This window comes from Loxodonta africana, chromosome 22 (genome assembly GCF_030014295.1).
Source record: "Loxodonta africana isolate mLoxAfr1 chromosome 22, mLoxAfr1.hap2, whole genome shotgun sequence".
Classification (NCBI taxonomy): Eukaryota; Metazoa; Chordata; class Mammalia; order Proboscidea; family Elephantidae; genus Loxodonta; species Loxodonta africana.
Window position 1 is genome coordinate 59,725,506 of NC_087363.1, and position 16,979 is coordinate 59,742,484.

A 16,979-nucleotide genomic window follows, 5' to 3' on the forward strand; every position below is an offset into this window, starting at 1 on the left:
TTCATTAAGCACATGACTAGTAAAATTCCATTTACAGAACTGTATTTTTAAGATAGATTTATGAAATACACCATTGTTATTGTTATTTAAGTTAGCATATAAGTCCGTATGCTAGCAGGAATAGATCCCCACACTCCGCCCCCCCGCCAAAAAAAAATAAATAAACTAGTTGCCACACAGTTGATTCGAACTCATGGTGGCCCCATAAGGCAACTTCAAATATCAGTCATGGCATATGGTTTGGTTATGCAATGATGAAATTTTCCTAAATAAAGCTTGCAAAATTTCTATCATCATTGCAAGAAATTATAATAAATTTTGAGCATGCAGAATGTTAAACATTTATTTATTCATGTTCTTTCCTTGTTGCTTTTTCCTTGGGGAAAACTAACAGCTGAAATTTAGCCACAGTGCAGAATATACAATAGGGAAAATAAGCACTTAACAGGGTAGCTCCATTCCAACTCCAGTGGTGCATTCTGAGAGCAGAAAGCTTTGAATCAAAGAGTCATTGCTATTATATTTACTGTTCTAAACCCTGGAACACCAGAGCAATTATTTTTAAATTAAATACTTAAGATCATGTGATATAAAACTCCTTATTAAGTTTAGATATGATTATTAAATCTTTTTAATTTTCTATAACACGAAGAACATTTGATTCACTGGTGGTGGTCTGAGAATAGTTAGCAATGGATCAAATATTACTTCCTGGTAAGGACTTTATTCTTCAATTAACTACTCTTTTTTTTTCTCTCTCTCTCTCAGAACAACAACGAATCACTCCAATACCTTTACCTCCTGTAACATATCATTCCAGAGGAAAGATCATGATTCTCTCTAAAGGAAGGATTCTTTAGGTATGGACATAAAAAAAAAATAAAATGTTCCTAATAAACTCAACTACTGAATTCTCCTACCAGGGCCCATCTTACACAACATACTGCTGTGGTTTATATTTTGCAAGACTGATGAAGAGCAAAAGTTGTTCATAAGCATATGTCCGTACCAATAGAAAGAAACAGAAAATGTTAGTTTCTTGAAGCTTGACATCTTCTGACTCCCACAACTTTCTCCCACAAACCTCCAAGATTGACAGATATGTTTTTGAGTGGGAAAGAGGAACTTTGTATGACATGGAAAACTCAGGAAAGGATGTAAATTCTAGTATAACTTTTAGAGATACCCACAGCTATCCTGATTAATCTTGTCTTATTATCACCAGTACAAAACAGTACTTGTTAAGCCCTCAATTTCCAAACAACTTATATCAAAATGGCAGTATTTCATTGAATTGTCCCTTGCCTTCAAAAATCCTGGTTCTAATTACCTTTTTCTTTAAAATAATAGAACATGAAGTTCTTCAATGTTCAAAGTAGTTGTTCACAATCTTAAGTCCATGCCATGCCACAAGATAGATTACTGAAGTAAGTTGCAAGACTGGGACGTGATCAACCACACAAATGTTTCTGGGTACTGAATCCTATTTGGTACAAGGATTCTTTTAAATATAAATTTCTCCGTGAGTGCAGGGGTGTGTATTCATTCACAACTGGAGGCTGCCTTTAAGGAAGGAGGCTCAGTCTTACTAGTAATGCCAACTCCTAACTTCAGCCTGAAACTTATTATACTAGGAGTGTGTGCTTAGATTATGATACTCTCTAGGCATTGGAATTTCTTTTGTTTTCCAAGATGGAGCCCCCTATTTTGATACGACTAGACCATCACACTAAAACACAACATACTAGGAAGGATCAATTTGAAACTAATAGCCTATATCAGATCTATTGTTTGAGGAGTTTGAAAACTGAGCCTTACTTTTAAGAAATCAGAAGAGGCACCCTTACCCTTTGTTGATGCCATACTAAACTGATTACTTACTGGCAATATGAATTTAACTGCTGTACTTCAAAAACCCAGTATAACCCCAAGATATTGACTAAAAACTACCCAGACATGAGGGGGCGCAAGTTCAAGATACCAACAGCATGTCAATGTCATTCAACTATACCACAGGACCGCCCCACAGTGGCTAAGTAGGTGGGTTGTGCTGTTTTCCAAGCAATTTCTTTGATTATTTGACCTCATAATGGTCAAGTTCAATTGAGCTCTTTCCTTCTTAGAAATATTGTGTGTGGTAGTAAGGAAAAAAAAAATCTTGTTATATAAAATTGTGATGGAAATTTTCTGAAAACATGTATATGATCACGTGTTGATTGATTATAAACATACGGAACCTGAGCATATATATTTATTTTGTTCTTCGTACTGTAATCAGCTCCAAACAATGCAAAACAATGTTTGGACATCTGAGAAATCCAGAAGGTAGCCACAGTGTTGCATCAACATGTACTAAACATATTGCGTTCGTAGTATCATGAGGTAAACAGTGAAACAGCCACACTTCGCTCTCAAGGTACTTGCAGTCCATTTTGGAGATGAGACACAGCCACCAGGTGAGAAAGTTACGTATGTTCACAAAGCCCCAGATGTTTACCGATTTGAAGAGGGTCTTTTATACCCATTCTGCATTTGAAGGAGCTGTTTTCTTACCCAAAGTGACTCATTTATGGATGGGGCACTAAGATTGGTTTCTGGGTTAGCCTAGGACCAAATTCATTTTCCTTCCATCATAGCACATTGGCTTTGACTAGTAAAAACAACATTCAAAAAAATGTCACAAAGAAGGATACAATTAAGTAAGCACCAAAGAAGTGGTAGGCATCATTGGTGAGAAATATTTCAGAAGTAGGAAAGATTCCAGTGGGACGGGACCATGGTAGAGTAAGTCTTTGCAGTTCCTTCACCTGAAATAAATTGGCCACCATGCCAACTGAATAGCAGGGTTACTAAAACTATCAAATTAGAAACATTTAAAATACCCAGTACCCATGCATATGCTCATATATACTTTTTGTTTGTTCATTTGGTTATTAGTTGCCATTCCCAGGGAACATAGGAGTTGAGATAAGCTAAAGAGATGGTTTAGAGTAGCATTTAAGGCTTAAAAGTAACCTGGATCTGCAAAACTATGGAGACTGTAAAAAGATAGTGGTGCCAGAGGTGCAGGTAGAAAGGCGGGGGGAGGGGGAATGAATAGGTGTAGCACAGGATGTGTTTCGGGCAGTGAACTCTTCCGCATGATATTGTAAGGGTGGATACATGACATTAAGCATTTGTCAAAACCCTTAGGAATTTACAACAGGAATTCTAATATAAGCTATGAACTTTAGTTAATAATAATGGATCAATATTGGTTCATCAATTTTTACAAATGTACCACACTAATGCAAAACATTCCTAGGAGACACTCTGTGCCTGGGGGACAGGGAGCGTATAGGATCTCTGCTTTCCCCACAATTTTTTGTACACCTAAAACTGCTCTAAAAATAAAGTAAATTTTAAAATACTATAACAATAATAATAATAAAAAGTAACCAGGATTTCATGTCTTTAACTTACTAGCAAGGTAATTCTGGGCAGGGTTTTTAACTCAGTTTCTTGATGCATTGTTGTTGGTAGGTACCTGAGTTTGTTTCAAGTCAGAGTGACCCTATGCAGCACAGAACGAAACACTGCCCGGTTCTGCGCCATCCTTACAATTGTTGTTATACTTGAGACCACAGTTGCAGCCACTGTGTCAATCCATCTCATTGAGGGTCTTCCTCTTTTCCACTGACCCTGTACTTTACCAAGCGTGATGTCCTTCTCCAGGAACTGATCTCTCCTGACAACATGTCCAAAGAATGTAAGATATATAGAATAGGGTAATGATACTTAGCTGATGAGGTTGTTGTATTGAACAAAATAAATGTTATCATGTGAAGGTCTTAGCACAATGCCAGGTATATAATTAAGCATTCGATAAATGCGAACACTTATTTATAATAGTGAAGGGACAGGAGTTAGGAAGGTAGCAAGAAAGAATTTGTCCTGTAGGTCACAGGGGCTCATCTCTTATCTTCACTAGGGAAGCACAGTCTTGAGCTTATACCCCAGTTTACATCTATATATTTTTATATATTACATAAATATACTTGTAAGCTAACATTTCAAGCCATTCTATTTCCAAAGGGTGGCATCATCATTAATGACATTAGATATAAATCCATATTACAAGCAGTCTTCTTGATAATTCTGATTTTTTAGCAGACTTATTCCTTATAGGGAGGCTGACACAGAGCCCATGCCCTAACCTGGAGAAGAATACTAGTATAATTTCTATCATCTTCAGCTACGGTGCCTTTGCAGGAATCCCTGTAAGCCACTTTTGAAAGCTAGTTTAGATATAACTGGATTATATCATCTGTAAATCTGTTTAGCTGAGCACAGGTAATCTGTAAAATGTCAAAATATTGTGAAAGCAACTGAACAGTGGAGGCTACCTCGTTAATCCACCCACACTGTAGAACACCCACCTTGGATATTTACATGATATGGGACCATCAGATAAATGAACCAGGTAAGACAGCCATTGCCAATCAATATACAAAATATTGGGAATGTTTCATTTCTCTCTATGTGTAATTTCTAATATTTTCTTCACATGCTTTGAAGGACTGTTTTCCATACCCACTCCACTTAGAGATGGCTACTATGGAAGCTGAAAACTGCCAAAGGCATTTAGTCCAGATTGAGACATGATAAAGGGGGGCGGGGAGAAGTTGAAGAATATTATCTAGCAGCAACATATAGGATAATTTGGAAAGGGAAGAAACAAGAAGACAAGATGAAACGACCAGTTAGAATGCTTCAACTCAAGACTCTGTATAAAAGTTTGAAAAGAATAAAGTAAAATACAGAGCCAGGTGGCTTCCATCTTCCTCTTCAACCATCTTGCATTAAGGTGATGTTTTCTTTTGTAACATCAGAATGGCAGTTACACAGAAACCCTGGTGGTGCAGTGGTTAAGAGCTATGCTTCTAAACAAAAGGTCAGTAGTTCAAATCCACCAAGTGCTCCTTGGAAACCCTATGGAGCAGTTCTACTTTGTACTATGGGATCACTATGAATCAGAATCCACTCCATGGCAATGGTATTTGTTTTTTTTGGTAGCAGTTACAGGTAGCACATTTAGACATGACAACTTCCAGTGAAGAAAAGTAAACAATAAAAAATTCCTTTCATAAGTCTTTTTAAATTATATACTCATTTTTATGAGTTAACTATTTCGTATTATTTTGTTATGATTTCATTTTTAATTATTTTATTTTAATTAAAAATTTCAAGACTACCTTCCTTCGAAGTCCCTCTCACATCTCTTTGGAAGGATTGGGTCACATGCTTCTGCTCTAGGTGCAAAGGAGGATGGGAAAATAAGTATACAGTATTTCAGCCTCCAAGCTAGAAACAGCTCTGTTGACAAGGAAGGAGTGGGTAATGGCTGTTGGTTAGGCAATAGTTTAAGGTTAAAGGGTGGAAGCCATAGGAATGAAAGAAAAACATATCCCTAAAAGGTAGGATTTAGTGGAATTTGTAACCAAGCAGGCCAGCCTAAATGAGGATGACAGGAGAATGAAAAATGGCTTCATATTTCCGAGGCTGAGTGATCAAGGAGAGAGAACATACATAAAAGAAAGAACACAGCAGGACCCACTACATCCAAGCATATTATTACTCATAGCAATACCTACTAGCATTTATTAGGCGTTTCCACAGTGCCAGACACTGTGCTAAGTGCCTCATTGTCTTATTTAATTCTTACTCTAATCCAATTAATGATATATTTTAAGTAATTTTTTTTTTTTTCCAGAAAAGATAAGGCATTCAGTCTGGAGTACAGAGGACACCTGGATATCTAAAAAGAAAGCCATGACAGGAAGTGTGGCATGCAGCCAGCATGAGAATTAGAGGGAGGTACCCGGCAGGTATTGAGAAGGTGCTTAGACTAGGGATGGGTTGCTAGCCTGGAGCATCAGAGAGGGAAATAAACCAAGTCATTTCAACACCTGAAATGAATTCTACAGTAGCTTATTTTTATAAGTGTTTTAGTGAAGTGAAAACTAAACACAAATGTGAACTGAACTTCTGGTAATAGTACTTGGATTTCCAAACTCATCTTTTTCACTGTGTGGTTTGAATTAAAGAAAGTCATTCTAAAATGTCTGCTTAGTTGGCTTACATTGCTCTGTCGTTCACTTTGAATATTTGGACAATATAGAGAAAGCAACACTGTGAAAAGAGTCACACTGATGCAAACAACGGAGCCTTTCATCCTAGATTGTTCATAAGATCTATCAGTACTGAATTTACAAATGCCACTCTTGCCTTTTCGGAACATACAGTAGTGACATAGCAATTTAATTGTGAAGTTACTGTACCAAATCTCATGAGATTTTCCAAAAACCTCACTCTAACGCCATTTTGTTGAGTTAACTTTTATAATCTCCTGGTACTTGATCAATTCTAAATTGTGCCATTATCTGAATATGACTTTTTTGTGTGAATAGAAGCACATGGAACTTTATTTCCCTAATACTTCAATAATAGGATAAAGGGCAGGGATGCAAATTATCTGACAACTATGTAGACGGCAAATTATCTGACAACTATGTAGACGGCACTGGGTATGTAGAAACAAAAACAACTTTATTCTATCATGTATATAAACAGGCTGCTTAGAAAGGTTTCAGTAGGTGAATTCTGCATTCTGAAATGGTCAAACATTCTTCCTTGGCAATAATTACACGTGTAGACTTTGTTGTTTTACTTCCATCAACAGTGGCTTGAATTTTCTGCCTTATCTATCAGAAGGTACAGTGAGGTGTTGAGGGCTATGTGGAATGCTTAAGTCTAACGTAGATTGAATAAATTGGATTTGTGGGGAAGGTGAAATCTCGGGTCTGACATCAGATGGCCCCAAGTCTTGTTTGATAAGAAGGAAACAGAAAACATACATTTCTCCCCTCCCTGGAGTCCCACAATCTGATAAGCTCTAGCTGTCCACTAGCGTTACATCATTTACCAGCACCAGTTACTTCATGGGACTACCTTTTTATGGGACCAAGTAGGAGGGTTGACAGTAGCATGAAACCATGCATTGGAGAGACAATAGAGAAGAGGGATGGAAATAAACACAATGTTACAGAAGAAATTCCTGACAAGTAGGATGAGATTCATGGACACATTTACACGTTTTTCACATCATGCATTGAAGTATTTGTATTTTGTCCAAGACGAAGAAAGCTTCAATGTTTAGACCTTCATTTTCTCAAGATTTACAACTGCATAGGACAGTTATGCATACTAATGGAAAAAAAGCCAAATTGATTGAAATATGTAATACATTAACTTGTCCTGATCTAAATATAATTATGTTCTATAGTCACTTATAAGCTTATAAAGCCTTATAGAATGAATTGTCTGTAATTCATTTTCATGTTTATCATTCAGATTTTATACAGCAAGTGGCTTTTTGTAGTATTTTCTACACAAATTTCAATTATTTGTTTAGATTCCAATCAGAATGTTTTATTGAGATAGGGAATTATAGCATTGAATTAACTATTCATTACAATTTACCATTGAGCCAGTGCAGTCGATATGTTTATATTTAATTGTAAAGCCAAAACATCCCCCTTATAAATGGCCTAGTTACCTTTAAACAAACAGCATTGACTCAAATAGCATAAATTACAGTACAGAAGTATCAAGTACAATACATCTACAACTATTTTTAAGTTGATGAAAACATTGTAAGTGAAAGAATGATTAAATGAATAAATAAGCTGATGTAATACTTGTTTTTAAATACAGAAGAACGGGTGTTGGGTTTTTTCCTTCTTTGATTATTTTCTGATTATTTCTTTGATTATTATTAACTATAGAAGACCTCAGGAAACCTAAATGCTATATTCAATGGTATTATATAAAGACAAATATAGGTATACCACAAAGATAAAGATAGCTTGTCTGAATATGCCATTTAATGTTAATTGTTCATTTCAATTTTCATGTACATCATATTACTGATATGCACTCAAAGTTCTATAACTAATTGTAGAAAAAAGTATGTGGGTTTTGAAAGATTTAGATCAACTATCAGCTCATCTTAAGATTTTTAAATGATGTGACTTTTAAAAATGTAGAAACATATTTATACATCTTAATGTTATAGGTATTTCTTTTCATAACTTTTGTGGTTTCTCTTAAAGTTTATATATTCTTTTTGAATTAGGCTTACTATTGGTTAATATTAATTAGGGAATTTATATACTTATTAACAAATTATTCTCTTTTATGAGACAGAGTTATTAGTCCTTCTTCACATTGGGATCAAGTTTTACAGCTGTCTATTTTTTTTATTTATATAGAGTTAGATTATGTTTTTCTTGAATTTTTAACCTTTAAATTATTCAGTATCTTTCTCTTCATACAAAATTATTTCAGGATCTACCAATACTTGATGGGTATATGGAGTATATCTAAGTGGTCTTCAGTAATTTATAAAATACAAAGATGAAAGTTTCTTCTCTAAATATTTCTCATTATTCAATTAGAAGACTTTTATTTCATTGACATTTTGAGAAATTTCAAATAAGAAAATAATGAGAGGAAATTTCTTAGTTGTTACTCCAAAAAAACAAAAAAAGTAAAAAAAAACCTCCAAACCAAAAAAAGTAAAATCTATAAAATGTTTTCTAACATGCAGTTTTCCTTTGATCTCAAATAATGTATCTACAAATGAGTTTTGTGAACTATGCTATACCTCATGTTATAATTTTTCTCTTAGCAATGTTTTCTATTTTCCATTTCCAGTATATTGAAATCACTAAAATTTTTCTGTTAAATTAGAATTCTTGTGTGTAGAAATTACATCTTCAATTATACAAGCCCCTAATTTTTTTTCTATGATACAATATTTTCACAATAATTTTGCACAAATTCTAAATGAGATTCAAAATGTAGGGTCAGGTTACTACTAATCGATTAATGCAACCACACATAAATTGAGTTACAAACCTCTCTTACAGCACATACCAATTCAATAGTGTTTAGATAAACACAGTGAAATGATAGTGAAATAGCTTAACCATGAAATGACTTGTAGGTAATATTTTTTAGAGTTTCCAAGTCAAAAAATAACAAAGGTAAGTGTTAACAGAGCCTTAAAAATCAAATAATTTATCAAAGACATTAAGGTTAATCCTTCAGTTTAATTCAGAAAGTTTCTACTGAAATGCTTAAGGAGTTCTATTTTTTTTTCTTTAGTTCTAAATACTTTAGAAAGATTATTGCTATTATTATTTTAATATAATAAATGAATATGATTGACTATATGAAGCAACTGATTGCCTAAAACTGACAGCATAGATACAATGTAAATATAACTACTAAAGGAATTTCTTTAAAAAACAGTTCTGATGACTAAGTTCTTGGTAAATAATGACTACTCTTTAAAACAATAGTAACATAAGCACCTTAATGTCAAAAGCAATTTGGGACATTTGATTTCATTTCAGATGGTCTTTGCCTTAGCCCCTTCCAAGAGCTAGACACACTTCTCCCTGGATGTAAAATTAGGTATTAAAACCTAACCTAAAACCTAGTGCCGTCGAGTCGACTCTGACTCATAGTGACCCTATAGGACAGAGTAGAACTGCCCCATAGAGTTTCCGAGGAGCGACGATTAAGAAAAATATTAGAACAGTAGACTTTTATAATCTATGAGTGCAAGCTCTGTAGTTTGGCTGAATCACCTAGTGGCTGTGTTACTTTTAGCTCTCACAACCTTAGTTCTCTAACCTACAAAATAAAGATGCTGACAGCCTTTATAAGGTTTGATAGAGGATTAGATGAAGTAAAGCATAAAAAGAGCTTAGCACAGTGCCTTATCACATGTTTGTAATGGTTGATAGACTGGTGATGAATTCTCTCAGCTTTCGGCATCTCTCAAAAGTATTTCACATTAATTTTTTTTAAATAATTTTTATTGAGCTTTAAGTGAACGTTTACAAATCAAGTCAGTCTGTCACATATAAGCTTATATACACCTTACTCCATACTCCCACTTACTCTCCCCCTAATGAGTCAGCCCTTCGGGTCTCTCCTTTCGTGACAATTTTGCCAGTTTCTAACCCTCTCTACCCTCCTATCTCCCCTCTTGACAGGAGATGCCAACACAGTCTCAAGTGTCCACCTGATGCAAGTAGCTCACTCTTCATCAGCATCTCTCTCCAACCCATTGTCCAGTCCCTTCCATGTCTGATGAGTAGTCTTCAGGAATGGTTCCTGTCCTGGGCCAACAGAAGGTTTGGGGACCATGACTGCTGGCATTCCTCTAGTCTCAGTCAGACCATTAAGTCTGGTCTTTTTATGAGAATTTGGGGTCTGCATATCCCACTGATCTCCTGCTCCATCAGGGGTTCTCTGTTGTGCTCCCTCTCAGGGCAGTCATCGGTTGTGGCCGGGCACCATCTAGTTCTTCTGGTCTCAGGATGATGTAAGTCTCTGGTTCATGTGGCCCTTTCTGTCTCTTGGGCTCACAGTTGTCATGTGACCTTGGTGTTCTTCATTCTCCTTTGATCCAGGTGGGTTGAGACCAACTGATGCATCTTAGATGGCCGCTTGTTAGCATTTAAGACCCCAGATGCCACATGTCAAAGTAGGATGCAGAATGTTTTCATAATAGTATTATTTTGCCAATTGACTTAGAAGTCCCCTTAAGCCATAGTCCCCAACCCCCAGCCCTTACTCCGCTGACCTTTGAAGCATTCAGTTTATCCCGGGAACTTCTTTGCTTTTGGTCCAGTCCATTTGAGCTGACCTTCCATGTATTGAGTATTGTCCTTCCCTTCACCTAAAGTAGTTCTTATCTACTAACTAATCAGTAAATAACCCTCTCCCACCCTCCCTCCCTCCCCGCCTAGTAACCACAAAAGTATGTGTTCTCAATTTATGCTATTTCTCAAGATCTTATAATAGTGGTCTTATACAATATTTGTCCTTTTGCCTCTGACTAATTTCACTCAGCATAATGCCTTCCAGGTTCCTCCATGTTATGAAATGTTTCACAGATTCATCACTGTTCTTTATCGATGTGTAGTATTCCATTGTGCGAATATACCACAATTTATTTAACCATTCATCCGTTGATGGACACCTTGGTTGCTTCCAGCTTTTTGCTATTGTAAACAGAGCTGCAATAAACATGGGTGTACATATACCTGTTCGTGTGGAGGCTCTTGTATCTCTAGGGTATATTCCGAGGAGTGGGATTTCTGGGTTGTATGGTCATCCTATTTCTAACTTTTTAAGAAAACGCCGGATAGATTTCCAAAGTGGTTGTACCATTTTACATTCCCACCAGCAGTGTATAAGAGTTCCAATCACTCTGCAGCCTCTCCAACATTTATTATTTTGTGTTTTTTGGATTAATGCCAGTCTTGTTGGAGTGAGATGGAATCTCATTGTAGTTTTAATTTGCATTTCTCTAATGGCTAATGATTGAGAGCATTTTCTCATGTATCTGTTAGCTGCCTGAATATCTTCTTTAGAGAAGTGTGTGTTCATATCCTTTGCCCACTTCTTGATTGGGTTGTTTGTCTTTATGTGGTTGAGTTTTAACAGAATCATATAGATTTTAGAGATCTTAGAAAAATATTTTTGCTAAGTATAGAATTTGAAGTTGTTTCTTTCAATATTAAAAAAGTCACACCACTGTTTTCTAGCTTCCATTGTTTCTAATGACATGTCTGCTGTCATTTTTCTTTGAAAAACATACTAAGTTTCATGTATTTCTTTACGTATTTTTGTTGTTGTTGTTCTTTTTTTTTTTTTTTTTGTTCTAGGACACAGTTATTTAGAAAACACTTTGATCCTTTTGTAGCTTTCCTCTAATATTTGTTACAATGATGTAGTACAGCTTTTAGTATAGGGCTCACTTACCACTATTACTGGGATGATACACTTCCTAAGACTTAATGTCCAGTGTGGTAGGTCTTTTCACTTTGGCTGACAGGAACAAAAACCATTCCTGGCTCTAGGTATTGCTCATTCTGTTCTGTTATAGTGGTCTTTCCTGGAGTCTGGGGTTTCATTACATGTGTACACTGGTCAGTATTCAGCTGAAGACTTGAGGGAAATTTTTTGCTCTTTGTGTACCCTGCTTGTGAATTCTATCTACCTTTGCTTCCTGTACTCTGTCTCCTCAACTCTTTTAGACTGTTGGGCTCTCTTTAGGTTTCTCAGCCTGCACTGAACCTGTAAACTCTCTCTAGGCAGTAAGTTAGGGCAATGATGAGGCTCATCTTATATGCTTTTCTTCTGTTGAGATCAACGGCCTATTCTGTGTATTGTCTAATGTCTGACAATTACTGTTTTTATATATTTTTCTGGGTTTTTTTTAGTTGTTTAAGATAGTAGGGTAAATTCAGTCCTTCTTACTTCATTATGGCTATAAACCCAAGTCCCTTATAACATACTTCATAAATAGATGTTATTATTATTATAGGTAATAATAACAATAATCGGATATTTACATAATGTCTGAAAATGGTAAAAATAACATTCATGCATGACTATCTTGCCCTTATGACATAACCTACATGTCCTTCAAATACCCGTTCACGAGGTAACTGAATAACAAAAATAAAGGTAATTTTTTTTTAATCATATATGACACAGAAAGAAAAAAAAAATGTCCAAAATATGGAAAAAGAGAGAAGAAGAAGGCATGAAAGGATAAAAACTCTGGTATAACCCTTTAGGCCTCTCAAGTGTCTGCTCAGACCATAAGAGGCAGCCACTGCACTGAACTTTGTACTTTAGTGTCATGAATTTCTAGACTATCAAGTCAAAAAGAAAATTTGCTCTCTACTCAAGAGAGAAAAAGAAGAAAGTGTAACAATAGCAACAATAGCTACTAACACAAAGTATTTCGTATGTCCTAGCAATTTTTTTTTTTTTTTTTTTAGCAATTGTTCTAGGCACTTAACATTTATTAATCATTTAATCCTATAATGACAACATGGATACTATCCTCATCTCAATTTAGTAGATGAGGAAACTGTACTGTAGGAAAGTTGAGTAACTTGCCTAAAGTTTCATAACTAGTAAGTGGTACAGCTGGGATGTCATACTCATCATTTGGGGGCTATATGAAGAATCTCCACTAAGTTGTAAAAGTTACACTTTGAGGATTAAGAACAAAGAAAGGAAGGGAGGGAGGGAGAGAAGGAAAAGAGGAGAAAGGAAGGGAGGAAAGAGGACAAAAAACATAAAAAATGAGATTAGAAATTCATAGAACTCAGAAATGCTCTGTGCCAATATCAAGAAGATCAGAGTGTGGTTGAAATCAGATCAATTTTGGCAAGATTTTAAGAATAGGACTAGGAATGCAAAAGTGAGAAAATGTATAAAAAAAAATGTAACAATCAACTGGATTACAAGTATATGAGGAAAAGATTGTTCAACAGACGGATGGACATCATATAGGTCTAGAAGAAGCCAGTGAGATTTTTCTGATATTTTAGGCTTATCCTGGTCATGCCAAGATGGCAATGGTAGCCTGGTCTGTTTGTAGAGATAGAAGCTGAAGTCTATCACAGATGGCTACACTCCCTTAAGGAACCTTCAATTCTCTTTGCTAAATTCATATGCTTACCGTTAATTTATTCATTCTATTCCCTCTTCTAGAATCTTGAAACTCAAAGTGTCTTCTCTGGACCACCATCATGGACTTTATCTGGGAGCTTGTTGGAAATACAGAGTCTCAGACCCTATTTCATACCTCCTGAGTCAATAATTGCATTTTAACAAATGCCCAGGTGATTCTTTGCATACATTAAATGCTGGAGACTGGGGATGGAGGGATAACAAGGTGGATAAATCCCTGCCTACCCCTCCTCCATTAATGGGTTGGGCCCCTCCTTCACTGCTTTGTTCATCCTTGTATCCCCAGGTTCCAGCTCAGGGTCTGATACATAATAGATGCTCATCACATTTTTTTTTTTTTTTAATGAGCAGACTGGGGTTATTATTGCTCACAAGGCGTTCACTGACCACGTCAACTCATAGTGTGCTCTCTCTCTGCTAAAATCCTACAGAATTATTGAATGTGCCTCTCACCTGGCACTAATTATATTCCGCCACATCTTCTTGGTTAGCTTCCCTGTGCATGCAAAAGTGTAACATCTCTCTAACCGGAGCAAAACCTCCCTGGTTTTGGTGATGGTGGTCATTATTTATACTTTTCTTAGAGAAGCCCCTTAAACAGCTGGTTGTAATCAAAAGGTATCTATAACATGGGTCCCGTTATGAACACCATATAAAGCAAACTAAAAAGACCTGGATACTGCAGGGTGTAATGAAGAAAGTATGAGTTTAGATAGCAAGCTGAGCTGGGTTAATTCTGACTGCCACTATTTCTTAGCATTTTGCATTCTTTAGTTAACCCTTATAAGCCTCAGGTTCCTAATCTTTAAAATGGAGATAGTGGCACATTTAAGAATGCAGAATTTCTCTATAAAAAACCAAACCAAACCAATTTTCATTGAGTCCACCCCAACTCATGTTGACCTCATGTGTGTCAGAGTAGAACCATGCACCCTAGTGTTTTCAATGGCTGTGACATTTTGGAAGTAGATTGCCAGGACTTTCTTCCAGGGAGTCTCTAGGTGGACTTGAACTGCCAACCTTTCAGTTAGCAGTGAGAATGGTAACCATTTGTGCCACCGAGGGACTCCAGTTTCCATACATACATATTTAAGCAGGTGGTGCTACTGCTGATTGGCTAATTCTATTTTTCTTCCTTTGGAATTTAACTTCCAAATATGAAGTACTAACACAGGAAAGGATTACTAAGCCATAAACCAGGCAAGGACATTAAGTATTTTTGTTTTAGTCATGTGTAAGCGGGAAGGAAAGATATGAGATGGCCATTTTACCTGTACACCTATTTTTAAAGAGAGTTTAATAGTTCAGACAAAACTTCCTTTATATTGACAGAAATGGTATTTTTAGTCTGCTGTGCCAACAGTTCCCTTCAAGTGATAGCCCTCTGTTTTTATAAACACCTATTCACAAAGATTTAAGGTTGTGGTTGTACAGATGCACTATGAACCACACATATTTTATTCCTTGGAAAGAGAGCACATGAGTAGAGGGATAGGGAGGAGGCAGTAGAATTTGAAAAAAGCAAATTGCAAATGAACAACTCTCAAAATTTCTGTCCATATAAAAATATAGTCCATATAAGTGGACTATATTACTATTCTGATAAAAAATTTTATTTTTCTTTCTCAGAGCATCAATTAGTTAGAGATCCTTTGGAGTTGTTTATTTCCTTTTTTGAAATGTAAATGAATACTTGAAAGTTGAGCCTTATTCAATCTTTCTGTGATAACTTTTATCAGCTAGTCAGATCCACCGAGTTGAGATAGACACAGCCCCCACGGGTGAGGTGATGGCAATGGAGAAGGAAATATATGGAACCAGATGGAATGCTTCCAATGGGCCTCAGTGGAGCGATGATTCACTTTGGGCAGGTTGGTTCTTTATCGGGCAGGATCTTCCTTGCCTGACAGGATATTTAGCATTCCAGCCTCCTCTCCTCAAAATCCCAGTAATGTTTTCCAGTCATTATGAGAACCCAAACAGTTTCTTTGAGAACCATTGCTTCCTTCACCAAGGGAAACCAAGCGCATCAAAATTTAACCTGGTCTATTTTACAGTTTTAAGGGAGGCAGCGGTGGTTCAGCGGTAGAATTCTCACCTTCTATGGGAGACTCAGCTTCATTCCTGACCAACGCACCTCAAGGGCAGCCACTACCTGTCTGTCACTGGAGGCTTGTGTGTTGCTATGATGCTGAACAGGTTTCGGCAGTGTTCCAGACTAAGACAGACTAGGGAGAAAGGCCTGGTGATCTATTGCCAAATAATCGTCCACTGGGTTGCAATGCTCTGATCCCACTGTGCCTGGAGTCACCATGTTGGGGGCTGATGTGAGGGCAGCTAACAACAATAACAACAACATTTTACGATTTTTCTTGGGTTGGCCGTGCAATTAGTGTGCCAAGGAAATATCTCATCTACCAGTAAATGCCTGAGTTAAGGTACAAATGAAAGGTGTGGACTGTTCTAAGCCCGGCTTTCCTCCATTTTCCTCAAAGCTAATCCAGTTTCAGCTTTCATTAGTTGACACCTTCTTCCTGATCTCATTGCCTTTTTGCCATTCACAGATTGATCTTCTAAGTCATCACTAAGAGGGAAAAGGAATGGGAGAGAGGAAAAAGCTCTGCAATAATCTCCTCCATCACCACTGCTAATCACTATGGCACAATACTCTATGGCTTTCCATGCCAGCATGCATTTTCCACCACTAGCCTTTCTCTTGTGGTTCAAGATCTTCTAAAAAGTGTCAGAATGAATTACACTACACATCAGCCAGCATTGTTCTTCATTACGTTCTTATTATCACGTCCCCCGGTTGCATTTAATTTTTACTGGCTAAATGGGATTTTAAGTTACATTAACTCTGTACTTGGATAGCACTTAGAAATGATGAGAGTTAAATGTTAAATGATGGAGCTTATCAGAAAGTATTCCAGGGTTTTTCAAAGTGTGTTTGTAGCTCCCCGGCTATGTTAACAAGCGCTGCCTAGAAAATGATTCCATAGTCAAATAGTTTGGGGAAGGTTGGACTGAACAGAGACTTTATGATGTCAACAAGCATTAGGAACTCAAGGCAAGGGTGGGAGATGATTTCAGTGTTTCCCAAACATATTTGACCATGGAGTTAACTTTCTCACAAATGATTATTTATCTACTTTCAAGTATATATTAAGTCTATGCCATCTACTCTGTTAGCTGCTAACTAGAGCAATGAACAAGAGAAAAAATAGTCTAGCCATTATGCAGCTTAAGCTATGGGAGTATAGATATGGAGGGCTGCCCATTTGCCCCACAAGCAGTGTACTGCACACCTATGGGGGTGTCATTTATAGAAACTACAATGTGAATGATGCACTCTATCAGTCAGG